This window comes from Pleurodeles waltl, chromosome 11 (assembly GCF_031143425.1).
Source record: "Pleurodeles waltl isolate 20211129_DDA chromosome 11, aPleWal1.hap1.20221129, whole genome shotgun sequence".
NCBI classification, from domain to species: Eukaryota; Metazoa; Chordata; class Amphibia; order Caudata; family Salamandridae; genus Pleurodeles; species Pleurodeles waltl.
Genome location: NC_090450.1, coordinates 518,772,724 through 518,788,100, shown reverse-complemented (window position 1 = coordinate 518,788,100; position 15,377 = coordinate 518,772,724).

Genomic DNA, 15,377 nt, shown 5'->3' with positions numbered 1-15,377 from the left:
AGACCCAGACAGTACAATAAAATGCACTGAAAAGGCATGTAAATACAATTTTTCACTTTTCTCACCTTAACAAGCGAGTCTAATTGGCCGCTCCCCCCAGGCGCCCCACCAGCAGTGATGGGGTGCAAATGGGGACGTCCGTGTCCCAATCATGGGGCTCCTCTGCTCTGATCCTCGTGCAGTACTTGGAGACCTCCGTCGAGGGTCGCCACCCCGGCCAGCTATGTGCCACAAAAATGCAAGTGGTAGGGGGGCAGCGGTAATTGGGGACCTCCAATGAGGTTTTCCCACCTGAGATCCTCTATAAAACAAACAGGGAGGCCCAGCGTGAACGGGGGACCTCCGTCGAGGTTGCCTCCCCGCCGCGATACGCCACAAAACAAACAGGGGAGTCCATTGTGAACATGGAACCTCTGTTGAGGTTGCCACCCCGCCCCAGATCTCCAATACAGTGAAGGGGGGGCTGGCGGGAGTAAGGGACCTCCAGTAAGGTCTCCTCTACTCTTAGGCAGCTGCTCCCCTGCTGGACGATGCGCCCACACCTGAAGTGGTGCACGAGCCTCCCTCCTAGCCTTCCAGGGCCGCAACTGTAAAGGCACCAAAGTAGGTGCCCACCTTTGGCCCGGGGGTATGCTCCACAGTGCTCTTTGCCCCAGGAGCACTCAGCAGAACGCGATTCCTCCTGGCTTCATCTTCCTGTGTCCCAGGGGCACTCCGAGAAGCATGTTCAGATGTGCTAGTTCTGACTGGGTAGCGGAGATGATAACTCCCTTGAGGAGATGGCAGAAAGCACTCCAATGTGTGTTAAACAGATAAAAAAGCGTTCCTTAGGCGCTTCACTCGGGAAGCGCTTTAAGCAGCAAACAGAACGCTCCAGCTGGGAGCCTTCAAACACAGCGTTGTCCTCGCGCTTTGGGTAATATTAGGGCAAAGGAACAGGGACCCCAGCACCCAGGCCCTGGAGACAGCTAGAGGGAGCACAAGGTGATAGGGCCCAACATGCAGGTCAGCACAAGGGGTTGTAGTCAGTGGCAGTTCCTCCTAGTGATCCAGCAGGTCGCAGGTCAGAACAACAGCAGAAGTCCTGGACAGTTCCGGGTGAGTCCCTCCAGCAGCATTCGGTGTCCAGGTCAGTTCGTCAAGAATGTCTCCAAGTGTCTCCCAATGTGGGGAAAAAACCCCTGTTCTTATACTCATTTTGTGCAGTCTCCACACAAGGGGGAGAAGGGGTTCTAACCAGTCCTAACTGGTTCTAGGAATGTTCCCTCTCTCCTCCAGTGCAGGCTCCAGACATCAGTGGGGGGTAAGCAAGCCCTTTGTGTGATGCCAGGGCACAGCCCTTACAAATGCAGGTGTTCCCTGCCTCTCCTTCCCTCAGCCCAGAAAGACCATTCAATATGTAGATGCTTATCTGTGACATCTCCACCCTCCCTGTGTGCAGGTTGTCTGAAAACTATGCACAAAGACCAGCTGTCACTCTGCCCCAGACATAGATTGGAGTCAAGCTGCAAAACACCAGAGTCATAAGCACAGAGAAATGCTCACTTTCTAGAAGTGGCATTTCTATAATTGTAATAAAAAATAACCTAAACCAGTAAGCAACATTTCTCACTACCTTTACAACCATATCAAACATGCCTATGCTACCCCTCATAGATCAGACAATACTCCCTAGACATAAGGCAGGGCATTTCCAGTGCAATCCTATAAGAAAGGCTGCACTCACGGCAGTGAGAAACCAAGTAGGCTGTTTGGCACTACAAGGACAAGCCATCCAACTAGGCACATGTCCTGCCTTTTACATACATAGCACCCTGCCCATAGGGCTAGCTAGGGCCTACCTTAGGGGTGACTTATATGTGGTAAAAGGGGAGTTCCATGCCAGGCAAGTCAATTTTCATGCCAGGTCCCTGTGGCAGTAAACTGTGCACACAGGTGCTGCCACCAGCAAAAATGGATTAATAAGAAGAGTAATGATACCTGTCTTCAATAAGCAAATATGGGTAACAGGATCCATAACATATATTAAAAGACATTGGGTAATTTTACATCAATGGTCTTGTTCACAAAGTTAAATTCATTAATAAACATAAGCTTACAACCAAATTTACCTTTTTAATGCATGCCAAAAAAAATCACAGTGGGATTCCTTGCACTTACTAGTGTGAACATCTCCACCACAAGTGCAGAGAAATCTACAGTAGTAAATCTTATTCAAGGGGTGGTAAGTGGGTGTCCCAAGCAGCAGTTTGCCTTAGAAGTGTTGGAACTCCCACAAACATAAATGTTCTCAATCTCATCTTCAACATCTTTCCATCCTTGAGAATTCCAGAATGGAAGGGGAAAGGAAGGACCACTTTACCCCTGACTTGCTTGTTATATAGGGGACGTTCTTTCTCTACCAGGAAATATGTATTGTTTGCTGAAAAAGAAAATAAGAATTTGCACAGGCGGATCAATTTCCACCTGATTAGCTCTACAGTGAAGGACTCACAAAGGGGGAATAGGAAGCATTGGAGAAAGTTATATAGCATTTCCAAAAGTATGGCTGGGCACCTGCACGTGGTGCAACTTTCCAGGCAATCTTCTGGGAATGCCTGTGAGTTCCAAAAAACACAGTATTTTCATGTGGCGATCTACCCCTCTGCCTTTGGCTTTACATTTTTTTGTGGATACAACCCCTATTTTCTGCCAGCTTCTCCTGTTTCCATGTGCTTCTTGAAAGGACTGTAGTTGAAATACCCTATTTCTTTGTTAATGTAGTGGATGAACTCACCATTTGGCTAGGCACATTGGTCATATGTCAAGATTTACATTTTATTTTGGATATTGGGGGTATAAGTATAACCCTGAGCATTTGGGCACACCACATAAGACTAAAGAGAAAATTATGAATTTTGTAGGGGATTTCTTTAGATCAGAGAAGGATCTTCCCTTATATGGATCCCGTGAAGGCATGTATTGTGGTTTTATACAAATTGTATACCGCAAGTGGGAAAGGTGCTAACAATAGTGTGGTCAGCCTTAAAAAAATGTAGAAAGCACATTTGTTTCTAACGCAAACAAGATATTCAAGAGTCCCATACTCCCAAGGCTGGAATAAAGTTGGGGCCCGATCATTATCAATCTTGGTTGCAAAAATAGCCAAGATGGCATTAACCAATCACTCTTTCCTACTCAAACTAGGGGAGAAATATTGTCATTTTTTGCCAATGTGGCTAGCAGAGGTGCAGCTCTGGGATGGGGGGCTGTTTAGGGTGTTACACTCCCCCTCAGAAAATGAATTTTGTAGTAAATATTTGGGCCACGTGCTTTCAGTTACGTAACGTGAAGTGCTGTCGGATTTCACCTGGCATTTTTACATGTCCACACTGACAAAAACATACACACTCTCTCTTCTCTATGTGCTAAAGGCCTTAAAAATGTTGATTAGTTTGAAAAACGTTGTGTTTTTCAAGTATTCCTAAGCATCTACACTCCTCCCTTTTTCCACTACCCCTTAGGACCTTCTCATGTCCTGCTTCTCATATAATGTGTTTTAACAAGATGTCCCAGTGTGATTGTTGGGAAATCTGAAGCTCATCCCCCCCCCAACATACTGAGAAAGCTATGCCCCTGGTAAATATGTGCTATCAGATCCCTTTATTGATAGATGCTATAATAGACAAAAAAGGCAAACATGGTGAGGGATAGTTCCCACATAGACACAATTAATTGCATTTAAGCAAAACTTTACTGAAATTTGGAAACATGCTGTCAACATCAGAATCATGTGCTATAGCTATACAACATCAAGCTCTAAGTTTTTTGGACAAGGTAGCTGAACAGAGGATCAGATTTCTGACTGTGGAAGACTATGCAACCTTAAGATTGTGTTTAAAATATAATGCTGCTAAAATGTTGTAACCAACGTAAAAAAGTACCAAAATATTGTGAATATAGATATATACAGGTAAGTAAATAATGTTCTATATTTATCTTCACAGCTATGTGCTGTCATGGCTTGCTACAGGTGCTCACCCCACTCCCATCTACCTGTGGTCTTGAATTTAATTGGCCACCTTTTACTCAGGGTTTTGGACTCAGGATGTCCTCTGCATTGGTGGGACTGGGGTCATGCCAACCAGAATTTTGGCTGCCTACTTGTAAACTCCACATAACCAGCACAGCCAATTGTGACCGCATGTGGGGACCCCCAAAAGCCATGACAGTATTTCCCATCTGAGTTGTAAGCAACAGTGGGATTCTGGTATCTCTCTTCAACTATGACAATCTTCAAGCCGGATGATAAGTTCGTCTTATCAGATGTTTTCTGCTTGTGGTGCATTTTGGAACAACCTATGCAGCGTCACTTCAAAGAATTTCTGCACATTCTTGAAATTGTTCAAAAAAATTCCTCACACCTTGGGAATTCTTCATCTTCTTCTAGTGCTGTATTCAGAGGCCTTAGTAATTTACTACAGAGAGATTCATTTATATGTTCAGACTGTGAAACTACTGTTGGATTCTTGAACTGTCTCTTACACCTACATATTGGATCTCTATCTCACATTGTAAGTTGTGCTGCACTTACAAATCCCAAGGGAACTTTTGTTTCTGTTTTGCGCCTCAAGTTGTGGAACTTTAACAACTGTGTATAAGACTTTGGAGCAAGATGAGGATCATGGTTTCCCTAGCCTCTAGTAGGATATGGGTACTGCACCATTGATAAGTTGAGTTTACTACAGTGCACTTCTGAAACTGCTCTTTTTTTAGGCAATTTTTTCTCTAGGAGGTCCATTTTGGAGTTGCTTGAAAAAAAGCCAATATACACTCTCAACCCTTAACTGATTAAACTTGCTTTTGTTTTGAGGGAATCTGAGCTCCTAAATTTGGTGGCAGCCAAAACTGGTACATTGATCAGATACATCTGAAATGTGACTTTACCATATACGTGGTTTTGATACAGTTATCCTGTCATTCAATCACTCCCTAAAAATGAAAGTGGATCCTTAAGGCTCTGACTAAGGAAAAGCAAGGAAATTAAAGTGATGAGAAAGCTAATAAATGGCAATTAGTGGGTGGGCTTTAAGCCCTTGTTAGATTTATTTTTAAGGGAAAAAATATCTTGCAAGGGACACCTAGAATGACTTAATAAGAATTTCTTTGAACAAACTGGTAGGGTCCTTTCTTGTTACGTTATCAGCAAACATATTGAAAGATACATTTGTTCTATTTTCCCACAGTGGAAAACATTAGCTAGTATGCTCCCACTGCCCACAACCTCAATTTTGCTTACCATATGTATGTCATGTACCACTGCGCTTATGCTTCTTAACTGTCAATCAACTGTTACTATTGGGATAAATGTTAACTGGTTGAAAATGAACCCTACCATAGAATAGGTGGTAATCGTCTGCATAAGGACTTTGAACTTAGAGGAAAGTGCAAGCTACATTTGAATCCTATAGTGTGCATTTAAAAAACTTGTGTGAGATTTTTCAAAAAACAGCACCATGAGGGTTGTGCTGGGATGATGGTGCTCCTAACTTTTGATCAGTTAAAATGCCAGACAGAGCACATACACTTTATTGGTCGATGTCTTGTGCGAAGCATTCCTGTTGCATCCTCTGCTGATTCTGCCTAACATAATACATTTTTGAAAGCTGTTGAGATGCACGAGCTACTAATACTGACTGTTCCAGGTGTAATTCTGAATTTCCTGTCTGCAACATAATTTGCCTTAAGTGCTAGAGGTATTATTTTCTTTAGCTCATTCCTCTCAAATGGAAAACGTTTGTTTCTGTTTATATTTAGTTTGACTGTTACCAAAGCTTAATTTCAAATGTGCTGCATTTAGTGGAAAACTGGGACAGAAAATAGGCCTAGGTACCTAAATAAAAGTCCCCCTCCCCCATAGCGAATCAGAAAGCTGATAAATAGTGCCACACAGTGCAAATCAGGGCAGATTTGAAATGATAAAGACATTTTATATAAGTATTTTGTATTGCATAGGAGACTATGCATTTGTGCTTGCTTCAGGCAATGTTTATGGCAAAATCAGGGAAATCAACGGTACAAACCAGCTCACCAGACCATAGAACAGGCCCAACAAACAGCCAAAAAACAACCCACACACTGATCAGTTTGACTAGCCTTTTGGCACTGCCTGATTGCCTTATAAGACAGTCCAACCCTAGACACTTTCAGTTTGTGGGAGGGGTGGGCGACCCCATAAGGTTTTCCTCTTCAAACATGGTTTTCCTCTTCAAACATACTGAAATGTTTCTAAAAATCTCGTAAATGTATCTTACAGAGATAAAAAATATACATTTTGCTCAAATATTCAAGTAAAAATTGCTTTTGTTGTAAAGAAATCCCTCAATAATCTGTGCAAAAATTGGCTTTGAGCAAAAGAATAGCCTTGCAAAAAAGTTTTTGTGGGAGAAATCTTCTGCATATACTATTGTGGGATTTTTGCCTCCAGACGAAGAATAGTAACATTTTCACATTTTGAAACTTAATGAATTTAGGAAGTCTTTCCTGAGGAAATGTAATTCTTTCCCAGGCATACATCTGAAGAATGTTTGCCTAGGAAATCAATCTTTACTTAGGCCACGTTTCAGTAGGGGACACAGGTTCTACCACATGCCAGATACACTAAGTAAATTTGAAAAACAATGACATCTAATACGTGACTGTCAATACAGTAACACAATCTGATGTAGAGAGGGGAAAAGATTCTGCAAACACTTGTTTTTGGAAGAGATTTCATCACATTTTACATGAGGTTTGTTGGACGATTTACATAGCAAACATCTTGATGGTTCAGCTCATTCATATGCTTTTAGACCAGGCGTGGCCCGTCCTTTAGGGCAGAGGGGCCACACCCCCCTTACCTTTTGCCCCTCATGAAGAGTGTCTGTCAGGCTGAACAAAGGTCAGCCTGACAGACACTCTTCATTTTCACCTCAGACAGCCAAGAGTGAGACATGTGCGATTTGCACAGACTCCTGGCTGCCTGAGCTGAACTTTGCTGAGCTGAGGTCACAGCTCCTATGGGCGTGACCTCCTCGGCTCAGCAAAGGTGCCTCGAGGCCCTCCCCTGGGTGACGAGGAAAGCGTCACCCATTGACACTCGCCCTGGGCGCTTCAGGTTTAAGCCCTGAAGCGCCCAGGGCGAGTGTGAATCAGTGACACTTCGTCACAGAGTGGGGTGGGGTCAGCAGTCTCACTGACCCCATCCCACTCTATGACGAGGCTGTGACTGCTGCCTTCCCACATTGGCTGACCTGAGGTCAGCCAATGAGGGGAGGCAGCAGTCCCAACCCTCCTGGGACCTCGAGGCTGAAGGTAAGTATGTGTGTGTGTGTGATGTTTTAAAATGAATGTTTGGTGAGTTCATGTTTGAATGTTATGAGTGTTAGTGGATGTGCGTGCGTGCGTGTGTGAAAGAATGAGTGTTTGTGATGTTTTAAAATGAATGTTTGGTGCGTGCGTGCATGTTTGAATGGGATGAGTGTTGTTAATGGATGTGCATGCGTGTGTGTGTGAAAGAACGAGTGTGTGTGAACTTTTAAAATGAATGTTTGGTGCTTGCTTGTTAATGAATGTGCGTGCGTGTGTGTCTCTTGTGTGAAAGAATGAGTGTGTGTGTGTACTTCCTGCCCGCCCCCCTCCCTCCTAAAGCTGACAGCTGCCACTGTTTTAGACCCAATGCAGACCCTTGACTCGGCTCTGGCTCGGCTCTCCCTGTTAATTTGTTTACTGGACCACCAAAATTTAGAAATAATAGAAAAAAAGGAGCGGTTTCAGTTCATTAACTGTACTACTTGTAGTGGACTTATTTCACTTTGTCCAAAGCATTACTAAGATGCACAAACCTGGTATCACAATTTAGAAACAGAAAAAGTGTCTGCAGTCCACAATTAGCCGTTTGTAGGAGCGACAGGCTGCCAGTCAGACTTCATAAAGTAGATTGATGTGCTTGGAAAATAAATTTTCAAACACTCAGGTGTAAGGTACTTAACATGGAGGCAGATAACGAATGACCTTGAAATCCACAGTCAACATAATGAAGGCACTAAAGTATTCTTTCTGACTGAGTATGTACTTGTTTAACGCTAAAAATACAGCCTTTTGGGCAAACTAGTAAGAAAAAGCAATCATTTTGTAGCTGCTGGACTGTAAATAAAATCAAGCAATGAAGCACTCGAGGCTCTCTCTCACTTCTGATTTATGGCTTGAAGTTGACACCGTGAACCTGTTTACATGTGCTGCCTACAATGAATGGTGCATATGTTCAGAAAACAGGCTTCTACTCTGCAACGAAATTAAAACAAACAAGCCACTAGTGGGCAACTCGTATGCTTAGAAGCTTTTTCAAAGACGCACATAAACTTTGGCAAAGTAGTTTTATTGTAGCATATCAAAAACAAAATTTGTAATTTAACTAGGTTTATATTGAAGTAAAGTAAAAAGAGAGCCTCTGTAAACCATTGGTCCTACATTAAATGTCACTGTTTATGTGCGCAGTTTGCCGCAAAATACAAGGTGCTAAAGTCACATTATGGCCATAAAGAATAGAGAATATTGTCTGCTAGAACATAGTTTTGGGTCTGTTTTTGGCCGAGTCCTTTTGATTTTACTAAAATTATATGTATTATATACATATAGGGGCATTTAGTCTGTACTCTCCGCCCATTGGTCAGTTATAGCGTCAGTCCACTTCATTTATCGGCCCTCTTCTATGAGTGATAGCATTTTCACAAGGGCCACTAGCACACACAATGTAGTTCCCTTCAGTGCATGGGACTACACGGAAATATGTGCTTGGGATACCTAGTATATATTAGCTATAAGCCAATGAAGTGTATTATATTTGTGAGAGCCTAGCAGAATCCTCATAATAAAGTTTTACACATTTAAAAAAAAAAAAAAAAACAAGCATTAACAAACCAAAAGACTTTGTCAGTGCTTGCTACATTTGTAATCCGGATTCAAAAAATAGGTTTTCTATACATTCAGTACGTGACTGGGACGGCAGCCCTTTAGGTCGACCCTGGGGCATGAAGATGAGAAACCATGAGAGGGTTAGCTGTTACCCATCCGCTAGGCCGGTACAAGTACTTTTGGCATTACGGGTAAATTAACATTTTACAGGCTTACCTCACAGGAAAAGCAAGAGCATTTGATGATTTTGCGCTCAAAGGGGTTTTGCCTCACTCGTGGTGCTTCAGGGCCCCTGTATAGGTTTGCTTTGCTGACTTTCAGCATATGTTGGAAGGTTGTGAATGTGAGGTGTTGGAGTCAGTTGCAAAGTAGTATTGTTTGTCATACTGACACTAAAAAGGGAATGCATTTGCCTGCGGCTAGGACGTTGTTATGGCTCATGTGAAGATTTGGACTGATTAATCCTGATTAATCCTGTTGAATCGTTTCATCATTTGGGGCCCATTTTTCATTGTTCTGAAGCCTAATGACATAATGGCTAGGCAATTCAGGCCAGAGATACTGAAGTATGAATGATAGACTTAGCCATTCTGGCCAGAAATGTTTCCAATGAACTGTGGAATCAAATGAAAAAAACATATCCTTCTAGTAGAGGAAAGGCAAGTTTGTGCCACATGTGCACTAATAGCAGGGATGATTAGGGCCATCTGCAACATAAGCATGTAAAGGGTCCGTCAAGGCTGGTGTGCAGTAGAATGGGTCTGTGTAGATGTTCTGCATCCAGGATTTTTCGCTTTGTGTGGTGCTGCAATAATTATGGCATTTGACTCACATCAAGGCTATTTGCGCTATAATGTTGTGCTATGTCATGACCAAATCCCAGTATTAACTTATGTGACACATGGTTTGTCAAAAATATAAACCAATAATTAATTTTAAATTAGGATCTCCATCCGCCAGGGAATGGGGAGGTGTATGTATCTTATTAAGAATGTTGTCATGTTTGTGAAGAATGCACAAATGAATAAACATATTGTTGGACATGGCCCTTTTTGCAGGGTCACCCCCTCCAAACCTTTGCCCTTCCTCCTCCCCTTTTTGCAGAAATAGTTTTTGTTGGCTTTAGGACTCTAGGCACTTTACAACTGCTAGCCAGTGCCAAAGTGCATGTGCTCTCCCCTTAAATATGTTAACATTGGCTTATACCAAATTGACATATTTAATTTACTTATAAGTCCCTAGTAAAGTGCACTACATATGCCCGGGGCCTGTAAATTAAATGCTACTAAAGGTCCTGCAGCACAAGTTGTGCCACCCACTTAAGTAGCCCTCTAAACATCTCAGGCCTGCTTTTGCAGAGCTTGTGCGTCCAGTTTTAACCGCCATGCCGACCTGTCAAAATAAAACCTTTGCCAGGTCCAAACCTTCCTTTTCAGTACTCTTAGGCCGGTCAACCTTAGGGTGGTCTTCTCCTAAACATTTTGCCTGCTTTATTCATGTTTGTTGGCCTTAGGACTTTGGGCACTTTACCCTTGCTGACCAGTGGTAAAGTGTATGTGCTTGCTCCTCTAATTATGGTTTGATTGTTACATCCATAACTGGCATACTTAATTTGCTTTATCAGTCCCTAGTAAAGTGCACTACAAGTTACCAGGGCTTGTAAATGAAGTGCTACTAGTGGGACTGCAGCACTGCTTCTGCCACCCAGTCAAGTAGCCCTTGAAGCATGTCTCAAGCCTGCCATAGCAGGGCCAGTTTCTACAGTTTACACTGTCATGTCGACTAGGCATTTAAAGCCTCTTGTCAAACCTTAAATGTTCTTTTTATTACATATAAGTGACCCCTAAGGGAGGCCATAGGTCATCCATACGGCAGGGGGCTATGTAATTAAAAGGCAGGACATACACTTTTAAGTTGTACATGTCCAGGTAGTGAAAAACTTCCAAATTCGTTTTCCACTACTGGGAGACCTACTCCTGTCATAGGTTAACATTAGGGATTCCCTATTACATTTGATAAGCTGCAATTCCTAATTGAGAAGTAGTAGACATATCATTATAGTGCCAATGGAATTGTAATGATAAATCTTCTCTAGTGGTAAAGTCGTATTTATTGTTACAATTTTGAAAATGCCTCTTAGCCCTGTGTGCCTGCAGCCTGTCTCCAATACATGTCTTAGGTGGGGTGACAACTCGGCTTCCACATTCTAGACAGCCACACAAAAAGGGGGCTTAGGTGTGACTGACAGGCCATCAACATCCTGGTGGACTATCCTGGACAGGATGGGAGGGAGCAGCTGGGCATAGTCTCACACTTACACCTAAATAGGCAGTGTCCTGCCCCCAGACAAAGGGCTGTATGCCCCCGGTCTGGTGTCAGGAAAGGAGGAACAGACCTCTATGCACTTCAAAGACCCTTCTTTTAAGTCACCTCCACTTCAAAAGTACAATGCACAACTTGGTTTAAGTACTGGACCTCTGACCCTACCAGCTCAGAACACTACTGAACCTGAGAAGAACTCTGCCAGGAGGAAGGACTGCTGTGCTGCTACAAAAACTGCCACTCTGCTGGACTTTGCTGGACTCCTGTTCTGCTGTGCCTGCTCTGCTGCCTGCTGCCCTCCTCACCAGGGAGTGAGAAGGACTGGACCTGTATCTCTACATTTGCAGAACCAAAGTGACTCCAAGGGCTTGCTGGCTTGCCTCCTGTTCTGAAGTCTCAGGGACATCAAAGACATCTCATCATCCTGAAACAGCACGTGAACTTTGCTTGCTGCACAGCTTGTCCCACCAATTGGTGCCAATCCAGTCCTGGGCCCCTGGGAATGGGTGTAAAGTGCAGCAACTGCCAGAATCTGCGCTTTGGAACCGGTGTATCTCCCTTGATGCCCATGCATCGTCGCTGTTGGGAGGACTGCGGACACCACTTCACCAACTGCGCGGCTGAGCTTCCATTGCATCTCTGACTTTGCACAGCTCGTAACCATTGCGTCATCTCCTTCTGAAGGATCCACAGTGTTTTATCTCCTCCTATGCTCCCCACATCTTGGCTTGATGTTGATTCATCTAAGAACCAAGGTACTATTTCAGCAGGCCAAGTCTGGTCCCTGTATCTGACCCGCACACCATTGTTATCAGCCTGAGTTTTCAGATTTGACCCAGTGCAGTGTGACTAGATAGCCCCAGTTTGCACTTTATGCTTCTAAGCACCACATTACGTTTAGTCTTTAAAAATTAATATCTCAACGTCTACTTATTTCATTTTTGTTGTTTTGGTCTTGTTTTGTTCATTAAATTAAGATATATTTTTCTAAATTAAGATCTATTTTTTTAACCTAGGGTGGGGTCTTTTTGTGGTGTTTTCACTTTGTTACTGTTTGAAGTGCTGCACAAATAATTTACAGATTGCCTCTTAAGTTAAGCCTCCCTGTTCTGTGCCAAACTACCAGAGGGTTAGCACAGGTTAATTCATGGTATGTATCTGACTTACCCTGACTAGGATTGTGGTTCTTGCTTAGACAGGGTGCAAACCCCTGTCAATACGAACCCCAATTTTTAACAAATAAATATATCACTCCTAAGGTAGGCCCAAGATAGTCCCAAGGGCAGGATGCAGTGTATCTTTTTACATATCGTGGTAGTGAAAAATTCTTCAATTTGTTTTTCACTATTGCAAGGCCTATCTCTCCTGCTAGAGCAGGTGCTTTAATAAGAAATATTATTGAATATTCATGTGTTCTGAGTAATGGATTTGCGTACAAAATGTAATAATATAGAGCAAAATAATGCACGCATTTGAAAATGTGTCCAAGTCAGTGGCCGCCATTGTTTATGAAGTGTACTTATTAATGGCTTATTAATTTGAAATATGGAGCTTACGGTTGGGTAATGTAGTAGTACATCGTAATAAGGGCTATGCATTATGTCTTAGCTTTATTAATTGTAAGCCTTAACTTAGCGGAGGTCTTAGCCCAGTTGCACGGCCTCATGTCAAGCTGTATTTCTGAACCGATTAATAAAACGTTTGCTTAGAGTTAAATTGTAATTTTCCACTGTTCTGACTAAATGTGCTTGTAGCTAAAAATCTTTCTCATGCGAACTACTTGCTAGAAGATGATGTTATTGTAAAATGTAACAGTATATGTGTGTAAGACTGACTTTCTCAGGAGGAGAACAATAGAGACACTGACTGGAGTATAAGCTGCAACTATATTGTTACCTGACGAGCCAGAAGATGAGAACGGGACAAAAGGAGCCAATCTGCGACATGTGAACCGAGTACTAGTAGAAATTATAGATTTGATATTTTATTTTTATTAGACAAAGTGTGAACATGCGATCACTTGACCAATAGGGACTTGGGAAGTAATTTTAGGAAGGCAGCACATTTGTCCATTTTCTTCTTGCCGAAAGGCCATTACTTTACTGAGCGTATAGAGACGTGCTTAACTTTAATGCTTAAAGACTTTGCGTTTTCTGAACTTTGATGCTGAATCTTGATGCCTTGCTGACCAAACTGATGTCCTGATGACAAAGACTATCTTAGCTTGCCGATCCAATTGAGGAGAGGTATACTGTTATGCACGTGTTTTGTTATGCCTTTTTTGCTTTTCCTTTCTAGGTACCAACTGCACTATTTTGATACAGCCATAGTTAGATTTTCTCTAAAATTGTTTTGCATGATGCCCAACAAGCTAATGCTAATCAGGTGTTAGATAAGGATCCTCACTAATGAAAGTTTGCCATATGGAGTAATAGTCGATGTCTTTCCTTTGCTGAATCTAAATGTATGTAATCTTGTTTGCGTAATTGTTCTTGTTATTAATTTGCACCATAACCTTAGAAAGTGTAATTGTTCAAGCTTTAATTAGATTACGTTCTTTCGCCCATTTGGGCAGCCAGTGATGTTTCTGAAGGTTTATCATTTGATTTTGAGATTATCCTACGTGACATTAGCATTGTTAATATGGGGAAATAAATATTCTAACTTTTACTAAAAGGTGTGGTTATTCATGACTGAAAGGTCATGGTGTGGGATAATTACTGACTCCTATTGATTACTAATGTTATTGGTTATCATTGATTGTTGAGATTATTGATTAATTATTGACTATTGATCTGCACGTACTGAATCTATGGTGGGAACATCTTAACTGCAAGTCAAAAGGTTCATCAACCTATTTGCGTCCCTTTGTAAGTTTACCTATTAAGGTCTGACGCGCTAACATTCCCACAGAACAACATTGGAGTTGTCTTATTTATTATGTTTTAGAAGTGTAACTTCCAAATGGAAATAGACAGAGCCTTCAAAATTGGTGTCTCTGGAATCCTAATATAAAATCTAAATTTATTGTGACGTCAGATGTTAAGTTACGATTCTGAAAATACCACTTTTAGAAAGTTGCCATTTTCTTGCCTTAGCTGTTTGGTGCCTGCAACCTGTCTCTGGTCACATGTTTAAGTGTGGCCGGCTGTTGAGCTGTGCATATTCTTCCTAGAAAGCCACACAAAATGGAAGTTTAGGTGTGACTGAATCGACCATTATTGGCAGGATGGGAAGAAGGAGCTGGACCCAGCCTCATTTAGATCTGAATAGGCTGTGTCTGTCTCCACAGAAAGAGCTGCTTACTCCCTGTATTTAGTGTGGAGCCAGGGCAGGGAAGGTAGGGCATCGGTGGACCTCTAAGGCATGCCTCTAGAAGCTTCTTCCTAATTCAAAGCCACAACTGTGTATGAAAGGATATTCTCAGACACCACCACTTCAGTACACTTCTGGATCTGTAAATGCTCTGCTAGGATGAACTACTGTTGTGCTGCTACAAAGACAGCCACTCTGCTGGATCACTGCTCCAAAAGGAACTGCTGACCTGCTGTGCTGGCCTGATGCTTGCTGCCATCTTGCATGGGGAAGAAGAACTGGACCTGTACCTCCATTTTGAACCCAGGACCTCAGAGTGACTCATTCGACTGGTCTGCTAACCTCCTGATCTGAGCCTCAGAGACATAACAGCCTCTCCAAAACTCTTAGACCTATCTTCAACAAGTTCCTGACCCCCAGGAGGCACCCTTCGGATGCTGGGCCTTTGGTGTGGCTCACAAGCTCCTAAAGTCAAGCTTTTGAGCTTTTCGAGACTGTGAATGAGCCCATGTTCACCAGAACCATGCTACTTGCATGGAAAAAAGCGCAAGCTGCAGCAAGCCCATTTCTTTGCACAGCTAACATTGTCCGCCCGCATGGATCACTAACACAAAACAAATGGGACAAAACTTGAGATGGTAAAACTTCAGCTGGACCGATCTGGGACTGTATCTGACCCACATTCTGTCATAACTTTTGACTTTGACCCGGTCCAGCGCTACCAGATATCCCTGGATGGTGCTTAATACTTTTAGGCACTAGTTTTCACTTTATTCTTAAAAAATGTATAACTCCAGTTCTACTGATTG